Source organism: Rhagoletis pomonella, unplaced genomic scaffold (genome assembly GCF_013731165.1).
Source record: "Rhagoletis pomonella isolate Grant_MI unplaced genomic scaffold, Rhpom_1.0 Rhpom_scaffold_00008, whole genome shotgun sequence".
Taxonomy (NCBI): domain Eukaryota; kingdom Metazoa; phylum Arthropoda; class Insecta; order Diptera; family Tephritidae; genus Rhagoletis; species Rhagoletis pomonella.
The window spans coordinates 14,499,968-14,524,760 of record NW_023458562.1 but is presented as its reverse complement, the minus strand read 5'-3'; the positions used below and the strand labels follow the sequence as shown (position 1 = coordinate 14,524,760).

General features: G+C 34.4%; 1 protein-coding gene across 5 annotated transcripts in view; it reads left to right on the top strand.

The window, feature by feature from the left end:
* Positions 1-24,793, top strand: part of LOC118744228 (DNA fragmentation factor subunit alpha-like) — a 162,913-nt gene that overhangs the window by 117,863 nt on the left and 20,257 nt on the right. The window lies entirely within an intron of this gene.

The following is a 24,793-nucleotide window of genomic DNA, read 5'->3' as shown; positions in this document are numbered from 1 at the left end:
ATTTTGATTGAATTTCTTCCAGAGAAAAAAAGTAGAAAATGTAAAATAAAAATGTTTCTTTTTTATTATTTTTCAAAAAATTAAAATTTTGTTTTTAATGTGTTCTAGAAATAAAAAATTTTAAAAATAAAATGCAAAATTTTTTTATATCAAACTAGAAAAATATATGAAAATTTTAAGTTTTTTTTCAATTAACAGCTTCATAGAAGAAATATGAAAATTTAAATTTACATTAAAGAATTACTTTTAAATATATTATATATATATATATATATATATAAAGAGATCTTTTATTTCTAAAGAATTATTTTTAAATATTTTGTAAAAAAATGATTTGTTATTTCTAAAGTTCTTAAATGGTATCAAATTTAAGCGTTTAGAACACATAAAAAAATAATGTACTTTATTGCAAATTTGTTCGACTTATGAAAATTGGAAAAATTAAAATTTAAAAGTTTTTCATTTAATAGACTCAGAGAGGAAATTTAAATCCATTACCAGTTTTGAAAAGCAAATTTTTGGAAAAATATTCGGAATACATAACCGCACTTTTATAAATATATTAAAGTGTCTATATTTAAAGTACGTGTTACAATTTTGTTTTAACAAAGAAATTTCATGTCCCGATAATTCGTGAGCTGAACTTGTTGAAATTGAATCGGAAGTTTGACTTTCAAATGAAAATCTTTAATTGCCTCAGAGAAAATAAGTAAGAAAATGTTGACTTAATAAAAATGGATTTTTATTTTTCATTATTTTTCAAAAAATTAAAATTTAGTTTTTCAAAGATTTCAAGAAATAGAAAAATTAAAAAAATATATCTGATTATTTTCAATATCAAAAAATGAGTGTTTTTTGCAAACGTTTAAAATATCGCTAGCTTAGAAAGAAAAGTTGCTAAGTCCAATTTTAAAAATTTTACAGGAGAGGAAAAAATCTTCCTATAGCCATTTTCTTTAACTATTGCGCAAGACATTGAATCAAACATTTTGTGCGTTTAAAGCAAAGCAAAACTCCATAAGAATCAGAAGGATTCGATATTTATTAAAAGATGTGGTATTATTTTGGCCTTATCGGATTTGTGGTGCTTCTTTTGGACTTAGCAAATTTTCCTTTTATTGCTTATGAAGGGGAAAAAATAAAACAAGTACCTTTATAATTTTCGAAACGATGCGTATTCAATTTCTTTAGCCTCCTATATCAAAATATGAGTTTTCATAAAAAGTGGACTTAGCGACTTTTCACTCTAAGCTAGCGTTATATGAAATTTTTTAAAATTAAGAATCTTAAGTTGTTTCAATTAACAGCCGCAGAGAAGAATTATTAAAATTTTAATTTACAATACATATTTTTTTTTTTGTTTGTTTCTAAAGATTTAACTATTCTTGGTAGTGCCATTCTGGAGTGTTGCTTCGGTCTCCAGTGTTTTCCATCAGACTGTGGAAAAACGTAATTAACGTTAACGTAATTGAGATGATCGCGGAAGCAGAGGCGATGGTCTTTTAATACCACTTCTTTGCTTCTGCTTATAAGTACTTACCGCTTCTGTTTGTTCTGTGTAACATACATAAGTGAGCGCCCCGATTTTAATTGCTTTACAATTTTCTACTTACCGATTTGTTATTACCGATTTTTGCTCATCTGTCCTGCGAAACTTTTAAATTTTTGCACTCTGCATTCCCTCTATCAACCTATTTCCTTCTCTTACGCCTTAAATCTTTGCCACTTTTATTGCCACTTCAATTTATGAGCTTTTTCACATTTGTGTGCAAGTGTGCTTTGTTCTGGCCTCTCAAACTTTCTTGTCTCGCCAATATTCATTTGGTGTGTTCGTTTTAGTTTGTCAGCTTTGCACTTTTTAACTGTGAAAAAAATTACTCAACCTCTACTTTTCAATATCATTATTGTATCGTTAAGTGTGTGTCTCGACTTTTGCTTCAACAAATTGCAGTCTACATTGCATACATATTCACCGATTTATTGTTTTCATGCCACTTGCGTACACATTTTAAACGCATCCATAGTAAAAAGTTTCTAGGCAGCTAACAAAAACTAAAACTAAAATCAGTGAAACTGCTGTTGCATACTTTTATGCGACTTAGCTTGTGTCTAGGTTTCGCTTCCAATGCCACAAACTTTATACCCACCTCGCTCATTCATATCTTTCTTCTCCACCACTTCCATTCATGAAGATACCTCTTTAGTTCTCTTGTCCCCACTAACCTTCCAAGTGATTTATTCTCATACCTTCTTCGCTTAAGTTTCTCACAATTTCTAAGCAGTATTCAAGTTTCAAGTTCTACTTTTTACTATCCTTATTGTTCTGCCACTTATCGTTTCGATCTGAATTTCATTTTAATTTGCCAAAATGTTTAATGCCATCATTTGCAGTTGTCTGATAGCTAACTTTTACCTTCAAATTCGTTTAAAGTTTCCCCGCTCTCCCTAACACCACCAACAAGCTTTTATGTGCAAGCTGCTTCTATGTATTTGGCTTCAACTTTGTTTGCTTGTTTCGAAATTTGTTTACTTATTTGTGCACTAGAGATTTGCATTCATAGTACGGACACCTATAAGGGAGGCGAAGTAATAACCCTGTAGTAAATAAACTAAGCTCAATGCAGTCAACTAAAAGCATCTCAATTGCAGTGTCATACTAAATTTAGTTTGAAGAAATATTGTTGTTCGAAAACTGTTGCATATCATTAGGATACAAATAGAAATGTGTAAAGGATATTTGAAAATTTCCTACGGTATTATTTTGTACTTACTCTTAGCTTAAGGCCATGCAACACGATCGAACTGGAAATATGTACATATATTTAAACTAAAGGAAGGGCGAGGGGGGAAATGTTTTTCTAGGCGTGGAGGATAGTTAAATTTATTTTGAATGAGCTCTTTCCTTTTCATTTTAACAATAAATTGATTTAATTTTTAGAAGACTCGTGGCGCAAACCTCTGAAAATTTTCGTTTTGCCTGTCCGTGGTTTTCAACTGGAAGAGAAAGTTGAAGCATATTGATTCAGGAGTATAAAAATAAACCTAGAAGATACCCTGCAGGAAATGGGACTAGATTGTAGATAACTTTAAATAAACTGGTTTCCTCTGCATTAGATGTCAACTAACTTGTAGCTAACTACTTTTGGACATAAACTATCAATAAAAAAAGTTGTTTTTAAATTTATTATGTTTTTATTGAAGTGCAACTTCTTTAGCGGCGGTTGGTTGGTTGGGAGTAAATTGGCAAAAGCAATGGAAATGGCTGGGACACATGGTATTAATTTAACAAAAACTTGCTAATAAAAGGCTAAAGAATAACACTTAGAAAAAGACCAATACAAGAATGAAAGTAAAGGAGAGCATGTACTTAGATAAAGAAAAGGATAAAGGCAAAGGTAAAAATAAAAACAAAGCCAATAATGAAGACCAGGTAAATTTAAATACTTTACTTACATAAGGGCACAGGTGAAGGGGAATACGTAGATGAAGGAAATGGTAAACATAAAAGTAACAAGTAAGAAAGTCTAAGTTCGGGCGGAGCCGAACATTAAATACCCGGCGCAAGTATTAAATATATGATTTCCACCTTTCCGAAAGCTACCGCTACATGGTAAGCCGGGGTGTATCAATTTTGAGTAAATTAGCGTCCTTAAATTTCGAAATATTGAAGTTTCAAGCATTTCTGAATTTTACCGTTATATGATAAGCGGCCATAATTTTAGTCCGATGTCAATAATTTTCAACCACACTGAGTTTGGTACAAATTGGTAGAACGGTTACCGAGATACATATATGTATGTGATCATAAGTGGGCGGTGCCACGCCCATTTTCCAAAATTTTTATCATAAGCGTATTTCTTGGTAAATAATTGTTGCAAGCATCAATTTTGAATAAATTAGCTTTAATATTTACTGATTTATCGAAGATTTTGTATTTCTCTAAATTAACCTTATATGGAATGTGGGCGTGGTTATTGTCCGATTTTAAAAATTTTCGGCCATTTGGTATGCTGTACTAAGGCCAACAACTGTGCCAAGTTTGGAAGAAATCGGTGTAGCGGTTGCCAAGATATACACATGTAACCAAAAGTGGGCGTAGCTACGCCCATTTTTCAAAAATTTATAATATTTTTATTTTTTGTCTTAAAGTTATTGTAAATATCAATTTTGATTGAATAATCTTCAGTAGTTACTAAAATATCGCAGTTTTCGTATTTCTGAAAATTACCGTTATATGGGAGGTAGGCGTGGTTATTGTCCGATTTGGCCCATTTTCAATACCATCCGTCCTACGCACGGACGGACGGACAGACAGTCACCGCTTAATCGATTTCTCTATTCATCCTGATTATTTATGTATACATTTGTCTATATCTATCGCGATTCGTTTTGCCTGTTACAAACAACCGTTATGTGAACAAAGTTATAATACCCTTGTGCACAAGTGCGCTTGGGTATAAAAATAAATATAAATATAGAGAAAAAGATGAGGATGAGGATACCGATAAAAGTAAAGATGAAGATAGGGAAGAAAGATTGAAATAAAGGTAATTATAGAGACACAGAAACTCAATCTGGGAAATATTTGGGATTTTAAAGATTTTCGGGATTCTCGTGACATATCGATATAATAATCGAAATTTTTACCGGTTTCGTTATCGATATTTTTATCGATTTTGTTATCGAAATTTTTGTCGATATTGTTATCGATTTTTCTACCGATATTTTCGGAACTTATCGATTGATTTTTCTATCGATTTTTTTATCGATATTTTTAACGGCTTTGTTATCGTTTTGTAATCGATATTTTTAACGATTTTGTTATTGGTTTTGTTATCGATATTTTTATCGAATTTTTTATTGACATTTTTATCGATATTGTTATCGATTTTTTAACCGATTATTTATCAATGTTGTTATCGGTTATCTATCGATTTAGTTATTGATTATTTATCGATTTTGTCATCGACTATTAATTGATTTTGTTATCGCTATTTTTATCTATTTTGTTATCGATATTTTTATCGATTTTCTGATCGGTTTTCGTTATCGATTTTGCTATTGATTATTTATAGATTTTTTATCGATCTGGTTATCGATTTTGTTATCGATTTTCTAAACGATTTTGCTACCAATATTATTATCGATAACTAAATAACATAATTATAATTAGAACGAACAGGGGTAGAGGTAGAGAAAAAGGTACGAAAAATAATCTCCATGACTCCTGCACGACTTTACAACTAACTTAAAGTTAGTTTTGTCATAGCTAATTAAAAGTTACGTCCCGCAAAAAAGCTAACTATAAGTTGGTTATTTTATTCAATTGATAATTTTTTCAGCAGGGTATCATCAACCACGATCGGAACGACTCTGTTGGAGGGAAATAATAAAAGTACTAACATACATAAATAAGACCAAAGATGTCTGGCATGAGATATTAGAAACCGCTACTCCAACAGCTCTACTCCGTCGAAAGGATCAAGCTCGCCGAAATGACTATTTTTATAATTTCTTCTTCTTCTTATTTGGCACCATAGCCATTTATCGGTTTTTGTGGTCCAACCATGGTTCGAAACTGTTACCGCTTACAAAATATTTGTTTGTTTGTGAAACCACATTTTACTTGACCAGAGGATAATGTATACCAAAAATTACGAAATTTTGGTTTAACTGTAATCATCTTGTATACCAACTAAACTATCTTTGTACTAATGTATGCGTTCCGGCTCGGATCTCGACAACCTTGCCTACGTTCATTGACAAGCAACAAAACTACATCCTTGTTATCCTTATACTTTCCTTTTCTACCTTATCCCTTTTTCTCAGTTCTCTGCCCTAATAAATAAAGTGCCCTCAAGCTAAGAATAGGCATTGTCCATACAATCGCTTCTCATAAAACTATTGCATATTTTAAGGAAACATCTGCCACTACGACACTCGTTGTTTGTTGCCTAGTTTACATTCGTTACAAAAGTTTGCTTAACATTGTTTTGATATCCTTTTTGCGTTGGTGCAATTAACATGCTTGTTTTCATGTTTTTACTCTACATTTCTTTTCACAGAAAACAAAACCAACTAGCAAAAAGCATTACACTGCATTAAATTTGACTTTATTGCTTGCTGTGGCATTTATTTGTTTGCAGGCTTATCGAAAATTGTCAGATTCGAAGTTGCAAGAGGGTAGAATATGTGGGCAGAGCTTGTGGAACGATTGAAAACAGTACAAGAAATCAAGAAATGCTATGAAAAAAAAATTAAGAGACTATGCATATTTAGTAACACATAAATTGGATTTAAGTGAAAGAAATATTTTTTCTGAGCAAGGAACTGCAATAAAAATCAATGAATTATTTATGAAGTCTCATGCTGAAGTCGGTTTTTGATACGAATAGTATCCTCGATTGCTGAAGTTTTATTGCATAACGTTTCTACATACTACATAGTGCCTAAGGACTGAGTTAAAAATGCCAGCAAATCAAATTCTGTGCTTTTATTAAATATTCCTCTTATCTCCTTACAACTGAATCGAAATTAATGCAAATTTCTCTCAAACTACCAATAGCCAGCTCACTTTCGACACTCGTTTATATTTTACTTTCATCTTTATTTGCTTCATTACATTCTTTACTCTTACTTTTCTCCATCGGCTTGCAACTACCCCGGCATTCATGCATTCTTAATATTCTTTCGAGTGTAGTCCACTCAGTGTCCTGCAATTTCACCTCCTCTTTTCACATTTATCCCTCGCCATTTGATGTCACACTCGCTCTAATTCTTCAACTACTTTTGCTCCTTTTATTTGTTCTTGTCATTTCTCACATTCAGCAGCTTAGTTTAGTTTGCTTAGCCAAAATTTTTGTTCCTAAAATTTATTTCGTGTCCTTATGTGAGCTTTTTCACGGCACTATGTAATTAAAAACTCGATTTTCCATTTTTCCTAGCTGTCTGCAGCTGCTGCCAGCTGCATTAAGTATGCATTAGAAGTGTACTGGCTTTTACAGCGATTACAACTGCCATTTTCTTTGTGCATTTAAAATTTTAGAAATTAAATTTATGTTATCTTTTATACGAACTCAGTTCCATATGAATCCTGGACAATATTTGACGCTTTAAAATTCAATGATGCACTTTCTCATAAATATACTGATCTGTTCCGGCTAAAATTTCACAAACTATTCAAGATTTTTTATACAAAGCGGATATATTTTTCCATTCCAACTCGAGTACAATATATGAAAATAGGAGCAGGTCTGATAACGCAAGGCCTACAAAAGGCCAGATTCTTAGAACAAGCTATACTCCTTCCAAAGTTTTAGGTACACTCAGGTTCTCGAGATATGCAAGCCTCACCATGCAAAAGCACGGCTTCCCCTATACTTGTCGTAAAATTTCATTACGAAAAGTTGTTTAAAACAAAAAAAAAATCGTTTTGAAACTTGAAAACATAACTCTTTTCCTTGAGAGCGCGCTTCTTTATTTAGTCTAAAATCTTTTTTCGTACCGGAAATATGGTTATTTAGAGTTTATGAGTACAGCTCGGATTCTTATGATAATAAAATTATAGTTCAAAAAACTAAAACCTCCCTATTATAATTGCCATTCGTACTGTCATCAGGTATGTAACTTGAGAATAGAAATCGCTGCATCTTTTAGGCACATCAATATTACATAGTTACATCCCGAGCTAATAAAAGGAAGGTAATAAAAATAAGCCTAAAGATATGTAAAACATAACTAAAGTTCATACCAATTTATATATTTACTTAGCTTTTTAGGCTTATTTTTTAACATAACAATCCGTGCTATATTTATTCTCTTTGCTATCCGCAGAATGGCTCCTCATCGTTAAAAGGGGTTGATGCTTTTTTCTCTTCACGCTTATCGACAATCTGGTTGCTTTCAATACCAGTGTGGCCCGGAACCTAAACTCGAAAACCTAAAATGTTTTGATCTGAACTGTTGAGATCTAAGATCCTTAAAGATCGCAGCTCTAGTTTCGGTAGTTGTGCTTGATACTGAAGTCCGCACATATTTCTATAGCGCATGTTTGCTCCTGAAAAATAGAAATGTGTTGGCCCTTACGTCATCTCATTACGGCATCTCATTTCAACCTAGTTCAGAATACTTACAATGAACCATCATTGTACCAAGTAAGCCTATTTATGCTGGTTACTTGCTTATAGTTCGGAAGCACGGTTTCAAACTTTTTTGTATAACTGAACTTTGGATGCATGATGGTCCCCCGTGTAACGAATACATTCTAAAAAAAAATTGTGTAGATTTCCTACCTAATGGGTAGGTTACTGATTTCCTACCATATTATTCGCAAAATTACATGCTCGATTATTCAACGAATAGTTTGTTTAAATTTCGGACTTTTTAGAGTGGGAGTTAGCTGTGGTGTGCGTAAATGTACTACGAAAGTGTGTACAAGACACAAATTACATATCTGCTGTTTGATTGTATAAAGCCGCCAACACAAAGGATTTTTACGCACGAAAATGTGTAAACGAGAAAAATACATATTCATCGTGTAAATTTACCAAAAAATTTAAAAAATAAACAAAAATATACTCGATTCATAGTCGCATTTTTAAACAGATTTTTAGAGTGTAGAGATGCCATTTTTAAATGAATTAAATCGAAGATCGATTAATCGAAACCGTCCGATTCGATTTTTTTTGTCGATTTTTTAGTTTAGACTCGATCCGTGAATCGACGAAAGAAATACCAGAATCGTTGGTCGATTTTTTCTCAATTGATGCATATCGCATCTAGAAAATTTAAAGGAAATTTGAAGTTGTGGCTGGTACAAAAAATGAAGGGGGCTTGGCACCTCCCATATTTCCGACTTGAGAGAGCAAAGATCAACGAATTAATGGCCTACCTCCTTATATCCTTAGAGAAGCCTCTTGAAAATAAGGGAAAAATCGTTGATTGCGCTGATAAAATGCCGCAAATATTAAAACTGTTTAGACATTACTAGCTGTAATTTCGAGTATTCACTCTAGTTGATTTGACAAAAAATAGCCAAAGCACAAATCGGAACAAAATGGTATTGAAAATAATGAAAGCGTTTCAAACCTTTGGGGAATAGCCCTGCGGCATCAAACTATTATGAGTGAGTGTTTTCATTAGCAGGGAATTAAAGCCTGGTTACTGTAAATGTATGTTGTCAAGTTGTTAACCCTCAATCTGCAGCGTATATCATATGTACATATTAGGGCGCTTTTTTTGCGACTATTTTTTTTTTACTTCTACTTCGAAATTTTGTGGAAAACACCTAAAAATAATTCCCTGAAAATTGGAACTCTTAATATTAACATTAAGTGCTCGCCCAAGGCGCACAGTGTTTCGACTATATGGAGGCAGGTGGAAATAATAGTACACCTGCACCGATTTCACTGAAATAGGGAATTATGAAATTTGGTAAAGATGGAATAATTGCCACGCCTTCTACTCTTGTGGGAGGAAACATTAAATTTCATCCGATTTCGATGAAATTTAGTTTGTACTCTCTCTTTTATTAGAAAAACCTAAATATAAAATATGGGGAAGATTGGATCACTATAACGTCCAAAACTCACAAAGTCATTAGATGTGATGGAATTTTGGTTAATTTTTGTTTCCTGCTTTCCACTCTCACAAAACAAAGGTTATACTATAAAATGACTTAGGTGTAAATACTCGCTTTTTTCCAAAAGTTTGGTGAGATTTTTTCATTATGCCCAATATCTCACGAAATATCGATATTAACGATTTGATGTTCAAGAACTTTTTTGTAGGAAATTGAATGAAATACAAGTTTGTGATTTGCAACCTTTCTTTACTTCTTGTTATTTACGAGATAGGAGCAAAAAAAAAAACGGAAATTAATGAAAATGGGTGTTATAACTTTGTTGGGTTTAGTGACCCGTACTAACTCGCTGGTTGGAATTTGAGTTACACCGCAATGGACACTTTTGTAGAACGTTCAATTCTAAAGAATAGAATATCGATATTCTCTGTTTTATTTTTCTACCGAAGTGTATCAAGTAGAGGAAGAAAAGGTTAAGTTAATTATGAATGAAAATATTACCACATTACAAGCTTAAGGAAATCTGGAACTCTCACTGAAGTTTTGAATCGAAGACTGAACTGAAACGTAAATACTGACTGACGTTTGATTAATTAACCTTTTTTTAGTTATAATTTAATTCTGAAGTGGCGTCATTTCTTTAGCCAATCAGAATTACATGCGTTGTTAATTTCTGAACTAAATGCTTTCAATGGGGCGTATTCTTGTTTTCGTACGAATCGAAAATCATGAAATTTTCCTAAAATTTTCTACACAAAAATTTAAATTTTTCGATTCGTGCGAAAACCAGAATATGCCTCTATAATTTCGCTCTGGTTTCATGTTGTTCTTAGTGGCATCTTCATTGTATTGTTGCATTTGACTTCCTATGCGTTATTTCTTATTACACTGCGTTATTGTTGTTGCAATTAAATTGGTTTAATAATAATAATAGATTGGCGCTTAAACATATGTTAGTGTTTGGCCGAGCTTCTCCTCCGATTTGAGGTGTGCGCCTTGATGTTGTCACACAAAGCGAAGGGACCTACAGTTTTACGCCGACTCCGAACGGCGATTGTATTTTTATGAGAAGCCGTTTTTCATGGCAGAAATACACTCGGAGGTTTGCCATTGCCTGCCGAGGGACGACCGCTGTTAAGAAAAAACCTTTTTCTATATTTTTTGCGATGTTGCTTTGACCAGGCTTTGAACCCAGGTGCTGATGAGTGAAAGCGTGCACTGCTTACCACTACACCACAGCGGCACCACAATTGGTTTAGGGTTGACTAAATGCACGACTCGACAGCATTGGCATTGCCTATTGTCGAGTTTAAATAAGTAGACGACGAAAACTGTCGAAAACTATCCAGTGCCGCCAAATTTTCCCATTTTAATACACTAGTCGAATCGAATTTTTAAGCAATGCCATGTACTTTTCGATTCGACTCGACTCTCGAAAAAGGGCGTTCATTCGACACGACACTCCCAATGAGGCTAAATAATTCGAGTTCAAGTTAGTGTCAGATTATTAATTGTGCGCATTATTATTTGTGAATTAATTATGTCGAACTATTAAAATACGCGGCAGCTTTCACTGGTCTAACCTTTTTATTGACTTAGTCAAGCGAATCAGCCACCGTACTGCTTCGAGGTCAGTCTGGCTCAATTTAGCGGTGCCAAAGACTTATGTCAGCATTGCCACGCAGTAGGCGATTACAGTTTTTGTAATACTTTGGACATTTAATTGCTTTAGTCGACTCCGGAACTCAGACCTCACTGTTTATTTAATTGCTTTGTAATTGACTTCGTTATTTTCCCAGGTATTCGCAGGACTTAAGTTCTATCAATAGTAGAATTAGTTGATGATGAATTGGCTTCAGTATTCTTCTTACTGCAGTCTTACTTCTAGTAATGGGTTGAGTTTCACATTTATCTACGCTTGTCCAATTCCATTTGAATGCTTTCTGAGCAGCTTTCCAGATGTATGGCCTCCAAGATTTCAGCTCTCCCTGCGTACAGTGTTCGATCTTAAAACGGCATAATATTTATTTATAGAACTTAAAAGAACGCTTTACTGCAGCTAAATTTTTAGTGGTAGTGTACGAGAAGCGCTTGCAATTGTCAAAACGTGTAATAAATGAATTCACAAATTCAATTACAAAGACGTTTGTGCATTCAGAAGTCGTTGAAAGGTGAAAATTGCTAAAAGAAAGTTGCTGCTAGGCAGACGCATTTGAGTAGAAGCGCACGTGTGTGTGTGTATATATGTATGTACTTGACTCTTTTCTATCTATTTATGCTCGCGCACTTTTCTTATACGAGTTTGTAGACATATGTATGTCTTGCAACTTTGGCAACTTTTTATTTTTGAACGCAAACATATGTGGCATCTGTAGAAGCTGTAAAGTGTTGCAAGCAGCAAATCACCCACAAGCCATTCGTATGTAGCGTTGAGTTTATGTGCATGTGTTGTTGGTATGCTGTTACTTAACCTGTTTGCTTTAGTAAGAAAAGTCTGTAATAAAAGTTACGAGCATACCTAACGGGTGATTTTTTTGAGGTTAGGATTTTCATGCATTAGTATTTGACAGATCACGTGGGATTTCAGACATGGTGTCAAAGAGAAAGATGCTCAGTATGCTTTGAAATTTCATCATGAATAGACTTACTAACGAGCAACGCTTGCAAATCATTGAATTTTATTACCAAAATCAGTGTTCGGTTCGAAATGTGTTTTTATCGACAAATTTTGTTCAGCGATGAGGCTCATTTCTGGTTGAATGGCTTCGTAAATAAGCAAAATTGCCGCATTTGGAGTGAAGAGCAACCAGAAGCCGTTCAAGAACTGCCCATGCATCCCGAAAAATGCACTGTTTGGTGTGGTTTGTACGCTGGTGGAATCATTGGACCGTATTTTTTCAAAGATGCTGTTGGACGCAACGTTACGGTGAATGGCGATCGCTATCGTTCGATGCTAACAAACTTTTTGTTGCCAAAAATGGAAGAACTGAACTTGGTTGACATGTGGTTTCAACAAGATGGCGCTACATGCCACACAGCTCGCGATTCTATGGCCATTTTGAGGGAAAACTTCGGAGAACAATTCATCTCAAGAAATGGACCGGTAAGTTGGCCACCAAGATCATGCGATTTGACGCCTTTAGACTATTTTTTGTGGGGCTACGTCAAGTCTAAAGTCTACAGAAATAAGCCAGCAACTATTCCAGCTTTGGAAGACAACATTTCCGAAGAAATTCGGGCTATTCCGGCCGAAATGCTCGAAAAAGTTGCCCAAAATTGGACTTTCCGAATGGACCACCTAAGACGCAGCCGCGGTCAACATTTAAATGAAATTATCTTCAAAAAGTAAATGTCATGGACCAATCTAACGTTTCAAATAAAGAACCGATGAGATTTTGCAAATTTTATGCGTTTTTTTTTAAAAAAAAGTTATCAAGCTCTTAAAAAATCACCCGTTACTTGTAAGTATGCAATTATATGTATGTATATATATTAGGGTGTTCTAAAAAAAATAGAGTCGGAGTTTTAATATACGCTAGTTATACCCAAGCGCACTTTTGTGCACAGGGTGTTATAACTTTGTTCGCATAACGATTGTTTGTAACAGCATAAAGGAATCGAGATAGATATAGACAAGTGTATACATAATTGATTAGAATGAAAAGAGAAGTCGATTAAGCCATGTCTGTCTGTCTGTCTGTCCGTCTGTCTGTCAGTCCGTCCGTCTGCCGTGTTAACGATAAATCGAGCAAAAATTAAGATATCTCAACGAATATTGAATCTAAAGTTTGCCCTTTATTCAAGGTAGGTTGGTAATGAAAATGGGCGAAATCGGACTGTAACCACGCCCACTTCCCATATAACGGTATTTTCGAAAAATGCAAAAACTATGATATTTCAGTAAATATTGGATCCAAATTGTTGAAAATTAGTATGTGAAGTAGAATTGTAGTGAAAAATGATGTTATTAAGAAATTTTTGGAAAAGGGGCGTGACCCCGCCTACTTATGATGACTGTATCTTAGTAGCCGCTTGACCAATCTTTACCAAACTCGGTAAGAGCCTTGCCTAGGATCCAGCTAATTTGATAAAAATCGTTGAAATCGGACAATAGCCACCCTCCCATATAACGGTAATATACAGAAACACGGAAACTACGTTAAATCAGTAACTACCAAAGCTAATTGACTCAAAATCGATTATTGCATTGACCACTGGCTAAAAAACTGCATACTCAAAAAAATTATAAAAAATCTGTAAATTTTTAATGTATTCATTTTACTCAACTTCGGTGTAAAAAAATTCATAACTCCATTTGTTGTAGAGTGCACCCCATAATACTATAATTAAATATTGCGCAATACTCAGAGCTACCATTGTGATTTCTTAATTTTTTTTTGAGATGGCATATTTTGAAAAAGTAATTTTTTTAACAGACAATGTGAATATGAAAACAATTTTTTTTTTAAATATTTCTTTGCATATAGAATTTTGTTGTGTGATTTTTTTTTTTAATTTTTTCATCGCCCTGTTCTCGAGATATTTGGAAAACTATTAAAAATTTCTTTTTGTTTTTTTGCTATAAAGTTTTTAAAAATGTATTAATCAGGCTCAAATTTCATAATAATTTATTATTTATGTTTATGTAGCAACCCTAAAAATTTGAAAGAAATTAAGCACATGAAGTGTGAACCCCGTCTGTTTTGGTATGGGATACCAAATATTTCCATACCCAATTTTTCTTGTTTTTAACAGACTTCACAAAAAGAAGAAGGTTCGTCGGAATATTTTTTTTTATGTATGTAACCGCATAACTTTGGACCACGTTAAACGATTTCTATAATCATTTTTTTAAAGGAAAGGTGTTACCTCAGGTGGTCCCACATTAATTTGGTTTAAATCCGATCATCGGTTCATGGAAAAATTAACGATAATCTTAAAATTGTATATGGGAATTGAAGGCGGTTTTGTTTTTTGCTTGAACAGCGAAAACCAGCAGAATTAATTTTTTCAATTTCATATAGAACTCGGGAAAATTCAAGAAATAACCAAAAAATTTTCATCATTGTTGCTCGTTTTCTTCCATATAAAAATGGATTTTGTTCATGCGTTATATGGAAGTAAATACGAAACACCCTTGAAACAAAAAAAAAAAATCTCAAAAAATCAACGAAATTTTTTATAGACTTGAAACTTGCACCATATTAAACCAAAATTTAATGGGCTACCAAAAAAAATGTCTAAGAAATCGAATTGAAAAGTAGAACATTTTGATGAAAACCTTTTGAAATTGAGCAAATAGCTTTTGCTGTAAAAAGTTAAAAGAAATTGGTATGGAAAATATAAATAAAGAAAATTGTCAAAACGTCAGGGTACTCATATTTTTGACATTGACTGTATATATAAGAATTACTCGTGTAAGTGTGTACCTTTAAATATTTTTTTTTATATAAAAAATGGGTAATTTTTTCTATACGAATAGAACAACCCTATAGTGTGAGAGCGTTAAAATTCCGACTGTATTTTTTTGATGACCCTAATGCATATACACACATACGTATACACGTGTAAGTTTATTTGCCATTGCGCGTGTTTTTACAGCCACAAGACATTCATTGCCTTTTACTTCCTTCATTTTCATCTTAATGTTATTACCGCTTTTTGTCGGTTTTAATTTCCTGACTGTCATCTAAGGTTGCACTAGCAGATATGATGCTCTCTCTGTAACATAGCTTACTTGCCGCCGCGTGCGCCTTTACACCAAATATTCCTGCTGCATTTAAACACTGCCAAACCGACATTTCCTTGCACATTTCTCCTATGAGCTGCGGTGTAGGTTGTCTTGTAGAATTTTATTATCATTTTATTTATTTTTTTTTGCAAGTATGTATTCACTTTTTTATTAACGTACATATGCATGTGTAATTAAATTTTCTACTGCTGCCTGAGTACAAGCAAAATAAGTACGCTTCTGTAGTACTCGTATTTGAGGGCCTCGTAGGCAGCACGGTCTTTTCGTGCACCTAGTACATGCATATGTATGTATAGCCTATATGGCATGTTGAATACTGTCTCAAAAGGCTTGTCAACTGCCCGTATACATACTAGTACAGTTGCCATCACACACTCACTAGATTTCATATTGCAATACTTATTTGTGTGCATATGTGGCGCTAGTTTGATGTTTTATTTGCCCGATGCATACTTTAAGCCGATTTTCCTCGTTGTTCTTATTTACTTGCTTGAATCGAGTTAATTTCTTTGCGTTTTAGTTTGTTTGCAAACTCTTTTTAATGTTGTGAGTTTCACTTGCTCAATTACTCACACATTTTGTGCGCACATTTATAGCATATTTACAGGCGCCCTATGTGCTTAGTGACATATCATGACAGTTCGTATGACTTATCATCTCTCTCTACTTGCTTTATTTAGTAAGATTAACTCCAAAGAGTTTATTTTTGTTGCATTTTTAAGGCGCTTTAGATTTTTTTCTTTTGAAGCGGACAGTAAATTCGTGCAGAGGGATTCTGACAATCGCTAACTACGTAGCACTAACTAACAGAGGTGTAATGTGTAATCAAATCTGTCACGTAACTAGATGCTGCACATTGCTAGGTGGTCCTGCTATTCCTTTAAAAATTTTTGACGTTCAAAATTAGCGATAGCGATTTTAAGAATACCACTGCTGGAAAAATCATGCTTAAAAGTGCGTAGTTAAAACATTGTTAACTAAGGTTAGTTTAGCTTAGAAAAGCTTAAGTTAGCTTAGAAGCGGGACTGAGAACAAAACGCGTTATCGAAACTAAATGTCGTTCTCGTAGTTGTGTTCTCAACAACGCTTCAAAACCAAAACCATACTGAAAAAAAACCGTCGGGAACCGTCTAAATGGAAATCGTATAAGAACAAAGTCCTGTGGAACGTTTGCGAAGAGAACAAAGTACGAAGAATACTTTCGAGAACATTTCTAAGAGAACAAAATGGGTACGACAGCGCCTGAACTTTTTGGAAAAGAACAAAAGTATAGGGAGCTGTCTCTTGAGGAACAATTTGAGAACTAAAGTCTCAGGAACTTTCTGACAGAGAACGAAACGGGAACAAATCTTCTCTGACCTATTTGCGAAGAATGGAGGCGAGAATAAAATTTTTCACATAGCCTTCATTAGTTTGGAAAACTTGAATATTAGAATTAGTCAAAAATTAACTGAAAGATAGCTTTGCAAATTAAGTCAACGAAAGACTTATTTATCACACGAACTTTTCACACACAAATTCCTTAGATGGACAGCCCACCCCAATTATAAACAATCTGGAAGTTAATATGAGCCAGACATTCTCTGGCTTAAAATTACAATTGTGGTTCTCACTGCAGACTCCTCTCATTCTTAACATTAAGTTCTCGTTTGGTTCTCTAGAAAAATGTTTCTCTGACTTGTGTTCTTACTTGATCCTCTCCGAAAACGTTCTCGATACTTTCATTCACATTTCGTTTTCATGTTCCCAAAAGTTTCGTTCCCATTTCTTTGTTCTTGAGAACGTTTCCCAGAGTTAAGTTCGCATTTTGCTCTTTACGAAAGCGTCCCCAAACCTTTTGTTCTCAATTTGTTCCCGCTAAAACTGCTGAAAATACTTTTTTTTAGTTGAGTTCTTTTGTGACGACGTTCTTGGCATTAAACTTTGTTCTCATGCAGAACTAAACTAAAACTGGAATGCGTTCTCGGTCCCTGGTTAGAAAGATTGCTCATATCTACGTCGGTGAGCATAGTGGCTGATTGTAGTGTCTCTAAATGTGCTCAAATTATACTTAACTTTAGGCTAATTGCCTCAAAGAAGCGGTTTACCTTAAAATTAGGCGATTTACGAATTCCACCTCCTCCACGGCTTTGCATTTTTTACAGAAAAGGCTACAGCGGGCTAGAAACTTGGCAGTCATGTGGTCAATAGCCCAGTCACCCGTTAATATTTTCATGAGAACCTCAATTCTCTGTTCGGACTGTCTCAGTGTTCTCCATCCGCAAAGCAGTGCTCAGACCTACCACTCGCTCACCCTTGCTAGTAATATATTATTTGACTCTCTCTTTCTTTCTCTTTTTATGTATATTATTTCCTATGGGTAGAGATGATAAACTTTCACTTATATTTGATGAATCATTTACAGTCTCGGACGTAGTGGCTCTTCAGGCATTTTAGACTTGTATCCGCCTCTGCACATAGGCCGTCAGAGAATTTTTTTGATACAACCTTGTTCGCGTTTGTCTTGAGACACGACAGGTTGCGTCTTGTATAGCTCAAACAGCAGCCCGGTAAATTAAATGGGCAGCTCAGGATTGTGTTTCGCGAGAAAACTTCTCCTCCTACTTTGCCATTCCAACTCCGCCTTGCTTGACATCTCCATAGAGAAATTTCCATCCGTCAGTCCCAATTAGATGTCTCCATTAAGATGTCTTTCTGAAAACAAGAGTTGCCACATGCTGCTGGTATAGACCTACTGACAGAAGATTAAAACAACCATTTAAATTGTGATTTGATGTTGTTTGGCTTGATCCGATTAAGTAGATCTTACCAAGGTTTTGTATTTTTCTAACTATTTAGGTTAAGATTGGTCATCGTCTTAAGAGCAGACCACTCTGTTATGACTCCATAAGGAAAATAATACCTAGCTATAAAAGCCGTCTAATATGCCTAAGTTTTGACCTCCTTCCCATTCAGCTTCTTGTCTAAAGTAACAACTGAAAGCTTAGCTTTGTATCGTAGACTTACCCCTCTATTCTAACAGAGTCACAAAACTTAGCTCATCACTGTTGTGATTTCTAGTGCGCCGAGAAATGTGTCACAAAAAATTCGATTTTGAGTGCTAGAAAAATACACAAAAATTTAAAAATTTCTATTGTAGCGGCATATTCTTTGCAGCGGCAAGCTTTGAGGCGCAGTAGAAATCACAGCAGTGATGAGCTAAGGTTTGTGACTTTGTTAGAATACGGCTGTTAGTCATGACCACTTCAGTTCGGGAGGAATTACCGGCGGTGTTTTGTATCTTCTTATAGAGAGCACATGTTCTACTTTGTTCAAATTAACGCAGAGACCAGCTCGCGTGGACCATCCTGATCTGTCATGCAGTGCACCAAATCGTACAGTGTCTGTGGGAACATGCTGCTGAATGCGATAGCGTTGTCATTCCCATTCCGTCCATCGAAACAAGATGTTACGGGAGCCCGGTTCTCTCTCACCACACTATGCATTTGTTATGGCCACTAGAATTGTGTTATTAAGTAAATACTTCCTCAATGTCTAAAGACTTTTCGATAAACTTGAGGAGGCTGTAAACCGCAACGTCCGTGGATTTTCTCGTTGTGTCGGCATGTTGATCATTATACAGAAATCTACAGTCAATAGTAATAGAAAGACAGACAATGACCAACTATCTTCTCTATAGATTTTAGCATAAGGAATGAGAGGTTAATAACAAACATAACCTAGACGGTTGCCCACGACGTCGGAATGTATCTAAAACTAACAACGGCCCTGAAAGTGATCGGTAGTTAATTTACAGAAGTTTCGATGGCCACAATCAGTTTAGTTCCCCGAACTAATTTTAACATAGTTCTAGTTTTTATGCCTAATCCAGAATTTTAACGAAAATCAATATATACTTAACAAATTGGTTGAAAGTAGTAAATAGAAAAGGGACTTACTTGGGTTGTTAAATCCCCTGTTGAAATACTGGATGCGGAGATCATTATCATTGCTGGCACCTCAGTATTCGTTCACCATGCTTCGTAGCAAGGCATGAGGGGGTCCTCAGCTTTGTACTGCATATCCAATATTAAAGGCTTATTTTAGTAGACCTGCAGCCGGAAAATCTCCAAAAAGACTAGAAACATTTAGTTTAATGCTCCTCATATTTACTCTCCGATTAGGTTGATTGCATAGTGCCCTCGGCAGGCAATGGCAAACCTCCTAGTATATGTCTGCCATGAAAAACAGCTTCTCATAAAAATACAATCGCCGTTCGGAGTCGGCGTAAAACTGTAGTTCCCTCCGCTTTGTGTGACAACATCAAGGCGCATGCCACAAATCGGAGGAGAAGCTCGGCCAAACACTAACATATGTGTAAGCGCCAATCTACTATTATTATTATATTATGTTACCTTTTCATGTTGTATATTTTAGGTCCCACTAGTTTTTATTTAGAGAATTTTGGCGACGAAAATTAAGCACAGCGATTGTCAGAATTGCACTGCTGCTGTATACTTCGGACCGGTTGTTCAATTTCTGGTTAGCACAAATCGGAGGTAGAAGCTCCGGTTAGATACAGCGACTGCTTTATCGATCACATGTTATATGCATGATGTCGAAAATGTCGATAATGATGTTTAACTGGGAGGTAATGATAACCAGACATTGAGCAACCGGCCCTTATACTTTTAGGCCACAATGGTTTTTATTTACATAATTTTGGCGAAAAAAAATGTATCGTAGCGTTTGTCAGAATTCCACCACTGTTCTCCACTGACGTCAAAATCATACGACGCTCTTTCAGTTTTCTAACCTTTTCCTCAACTTACTTTTTTGCCCGTTTTACCAGCCCTTTTTATATTAGCTTTGGTAGCAATGCTATTTCCTTTTAAGTAAACAACTCAACTATAGGAATTTTTCTAATTTTTTTTTTGCATAGTTTTAGGCGCTTCAGTTACTTTTCACTTATTTTCGAATTCCTTTGCGCTCATTGTTTTTCTTCTCATTTCGGTAAAATGCCATTCATTCCTACTCTTATTCCTAAGCATAGTCTTACACAAAAAACTTTTACTTTCTTGTTATGCGCAAAGAATTTTCTTGTTTTCACTCTCCTGTATACTCGTATTCATTTATTATAATTTCAGTCCTCAAAAATACTGTTCATTTTTTTACTTCTGATTTTTGGCATTTAAACTGCCGACATCCTAGTTTCCATCCTCTCGCTTTTGCTTTGAAATATTTTGACAGTTGTGAGTGCCTGTCAAAGTTGGTTATCGTCAAAAGTGAAAGCCAACTTCCGCCCAAGATATATGTACATAGACACATACATTCTTATAGTTAGCAGAGTCTATTTCTGGATGTCTATTTTTGGTATGCATTTTCAGTTGTTGGTAGTTTTGGTCATTCATAGTCCTGCTATTCGCATAGCTGCTGTCAAAAAAATTGCTTGCAAAGCCGCTGCTAATACCTACACAGTTGGAAGCTGAAATTATTCACTTTCAACCGTTTGTCATTTTATGTAGTCAAAGAAATTTGAAAACTTTGCTTATTATGTTTCTCTTTTTATAGAATTTTTTTTTTTGCCTACAGTTCATTGCGCTTTTGCGGAAGTTTATCCTAAAAGCTGGCTGGCGTGAAAAGACGATTTGGTTTAGATATATCATTTGTAGGATCCTAGATATCTTTATGCTAATTTTAGTGTGACTAAAAATATACTAAATCTGCTTACTACTTCTCTCTTAGCTTTTATGTTGCCTAATTTTAGGCACATTTGTCATTTATTCTGACATTTTTTCGGACGAAATTTAGCGTAGCTATCTTTAGAATCCCCCTGCAGAAATCTTTAATTAAAAAAATAGGAGAGTTCTCATATAGCCGATTTTTATTCCATACTAGCCAATGCCCGCTTACTTCGCGGCGCCTAATAAGAGCTTTTCCGTTAGCCAATGCAAAAGAGCGTTTAAAAACAAAATTAGTCTGTAAAGTCAAAGTTTTTGATTTAAATTGAAACCACTAAGGCGTAGTATCCTCCTCACACATAGGCAAATAGTAGTAACGCTGTGATACCATATGGAATACCAATCCCTTTTGGTGTCATGAGCTTTACTGATGGTCTTATTTTCACCTGTGAGATCTCTGCTAATCATGTGTAATCTTTTTGTATGATCTTACGTATGCCAATAAAAGTTCTTATAGGGAAACTCAAGAGCACGGAAGTGCATTTTCTTCATAGGAAGGCCAAGAATCCTCGCTGTCCCATAGGATGAAAAGTTTTCCGGTACATTGCTAAATGAGTAGTGTGATCTCTTAAGTATCTTTCAAATGAAGCAGTTGATATACCTACGGTGATCTTTCCTTGTTAATTCACCACTTTTACAATTCGTGGTAAAATTTATGAACTGATTTGAGGGTAGATGCAAGACCGCATGATCGTGCATCAGGGCGTCAGAAAAACTTAACCCCATGCTTCATTTAAACATCTGAAAACTAAATTCGTATAACTTAAACATAGGTCCAAAGCAGACCAACCACACGGGGTTTCTATACATTTCGGCTGCAGCGCCATCCATTGGGCTTATTTTCTACAAAACCATTGCTTACCATAAAATGAATACGTGTTATGAATTTCTACCTTAACTCCAGCGGCACTAATCGGGTAAATTTTTATCAAAAGAATTTTCCATCGTACAGGTACATAGCTCACATTTAAAATTTGAACGAAATCGGATAATAAATAAGATTTTTATAAATAACTCTACTCCAGCACCACCTAGCGAGTTTTATAGTAGCATGTAATTGGACCATATATGTATGTAAGATAACCTCCGACAATCTGGCGGAGCTCTATTCAGTGTTTTTTGAGTTTATTCCGAACAACGAAAACGGGTATCATTTTATGCAAATAGGTATGTAGATAGGACAGTTTATAGCGAAACTCGTAAAAGCAAAGCTCCATTCTTTGTGAAAAACTTGAAAAAATTCTTCAAAATTTTCACAAAAATTTTACCTTACTGAAAATTAAAGACAAAGTTACAATAGTTCAATGGGATTTATAAATCTAGGAGAAAATGGTTCCCAATCGAGTGATACTTGCGCGTTTACGTAAATGTATATCGGTCCAGCCTTTCCAATAATTATCACTTTTCGCCATAACTACGGTATTGATAACATATGTAGCTGTGTAGAATTTCAGGACGTTAGCGTAAGCAGTTCCAGACATAAGCTATATGAGAAGTTCAGTTTGCATGGAAGGAAGGAGGCACGCCCCCTTTCCCAATGCATTTGCAATATATGCATCAGTGCTAAGTTTCAGTTCCCCAGCGTAATTGGTTTTAGTGATATATTGGTTTTTTACGTTTTAGTCTGTATAAGAATTTTAGGAATATCCCGAGCTAAATACCGAGTAAATTTTTGGTCAGAATATTTATTTCCAACGTGTTGCCAAATATGAACCAAGTCGATGCAGCCGTTTAGTAGTTTAGTGAAATGCATTGTAAAGAGAACTGTATGAAATTGTAAAACGTGACGTCTCAGATTTCTTAATTTTTTTTGGCAGCAACAACGAAAAGTTTAAATTTTTTTAGCGAAAACCCTTCCAAACAGAAATAAAAAAAATTAAGTTTGTGGTTATATCAAGGCGAAATTTTGAGAACGGTGCGTTGCTAACTCTAAATATAAACAACGACGCACTGGAAAAAGTTAATACGTTCAAATACCTAGGAATAATGATCGACGATAAACTAAAACAAAAAAAAAATGGATTCTATATTTTCAATTAGAGCTCTAGCAAAACTGCATTTAATTCCATACATTAGCTTTTGCGTGATGCGCTTGCAAACATACAGACAAACATACCGATAGATTTGGCTTCTGTTGATCTAATAAACCCCCTATTAATTTTTATTTAACATCTATTATGTACAGATTTCGGCCTGTTACAATTTTATTATTCTCAAGTACTCTCGTTTGATACCCATATGGCAACACTTAGTTTATATAGTAAATTAAACTGAATTAAAGTTTTCAAATAAGTGGCAACCCGCTTCAAGAATATTTTCAAAAGTAAGCTTCCTAATCCTCTTTAGTTTAATATTCGTATTGCAATATTTCATTTATTTTACAAATTTCAATGAATACAATTTTTCAATCAGTTGGCAAATCCCCTAAAAATATTTTCAGGATTAAAATTTCCTATCGCCTTTAGTTTGATGCCAATATTGCAATATTTAATTTATGCTATCAATTATATTAAATTAAAGTTTTCAAATAGGTGGCAACCTTCCACAAACATATTTTCAGCTGTAGGCCTTTGTAAATTTCTTTCATTTGACAGCCATATTGCAGTATTCACATTACCGTATCAATTGACCTGAACTGAAATTTTAAACACAGGTGGAAACTCTCTAATTTTTTCTTCTATATTGGAAGCTAAATCTCTAGCGATACAACGGTGAAAACTGCATTCAATTCCATGTTTTCGACTGATGCGCGTACAAATATACAGACAGACAGATATTCAAAAATTCTAAAAATTGTTTATTTGGCTTCTGTGGCTTTAATAAAAACCCACCATATTAATTTTTCTTTAATATCTATAAGGTACAGACATCGACCTGTTACAATTTTATTATATGTATATCTAGATGTAGATATAGATTTTATTTATTTTATCAATTTAATACAATAAAATTTTTCAAACAGGTGGCAGCCCTCCCTAAAACCATTTTCGGCAATAAAATCTCCTAAACCCCTTCAGTTTGATACCCATAATGCAATATTCAATTTATCTCAAAAATTAAATTAAAAGTAAATTTTCAAACAGGTGGCAACTCTAAAAAATATTTTTGGCTGTAAGCCTTCTTCAGCCTCGTTCTTTTGACGCCCATATTGCAATATTCATTTTTTCTTATCAATTTACTTAAACTCCAATTTTCAAACAGGTGGCAACTCTCTAATTTTTTTTCTTCCTAAATTTTAAGTTAGACCTCTAGCAATACATCGGTGAAAACTGCATTCAAATCCATGCATTCGTTTTCGAGTGATGCGCGAACAAACATACAGACAGACAAACAGACAGACAGACAGACAAAAAATCTAAAAATGGTTGATTTGGCTTCTGGTGCTCTAATAAAGACCCCCCCACATTAATTTTTCTTTAATATCTATAATGTACAGACATCGACCTGTTACAATTTTATTATATGTATAGATTTATAGATGTAGATATAGATTTCATTTATTTTATCAATTTAATACAATACAATTTCTCAAACAGGTGGCAGCCCCCCCTAAAAATATTTTCGGCAATATAATTTCCTAAACCCTTTCAGTTTGATACCCATATTGCAATATTCAACTTATCTTATAAATTAAATTTAATGTAAATTTTTAAACAGGTGGTAACTCTAAAAAACTATTTTTGGCTGTAAGCCTTCTTCATTCTCTTTCTTTTGACGCCCATATTGCAATATTCATTTTTT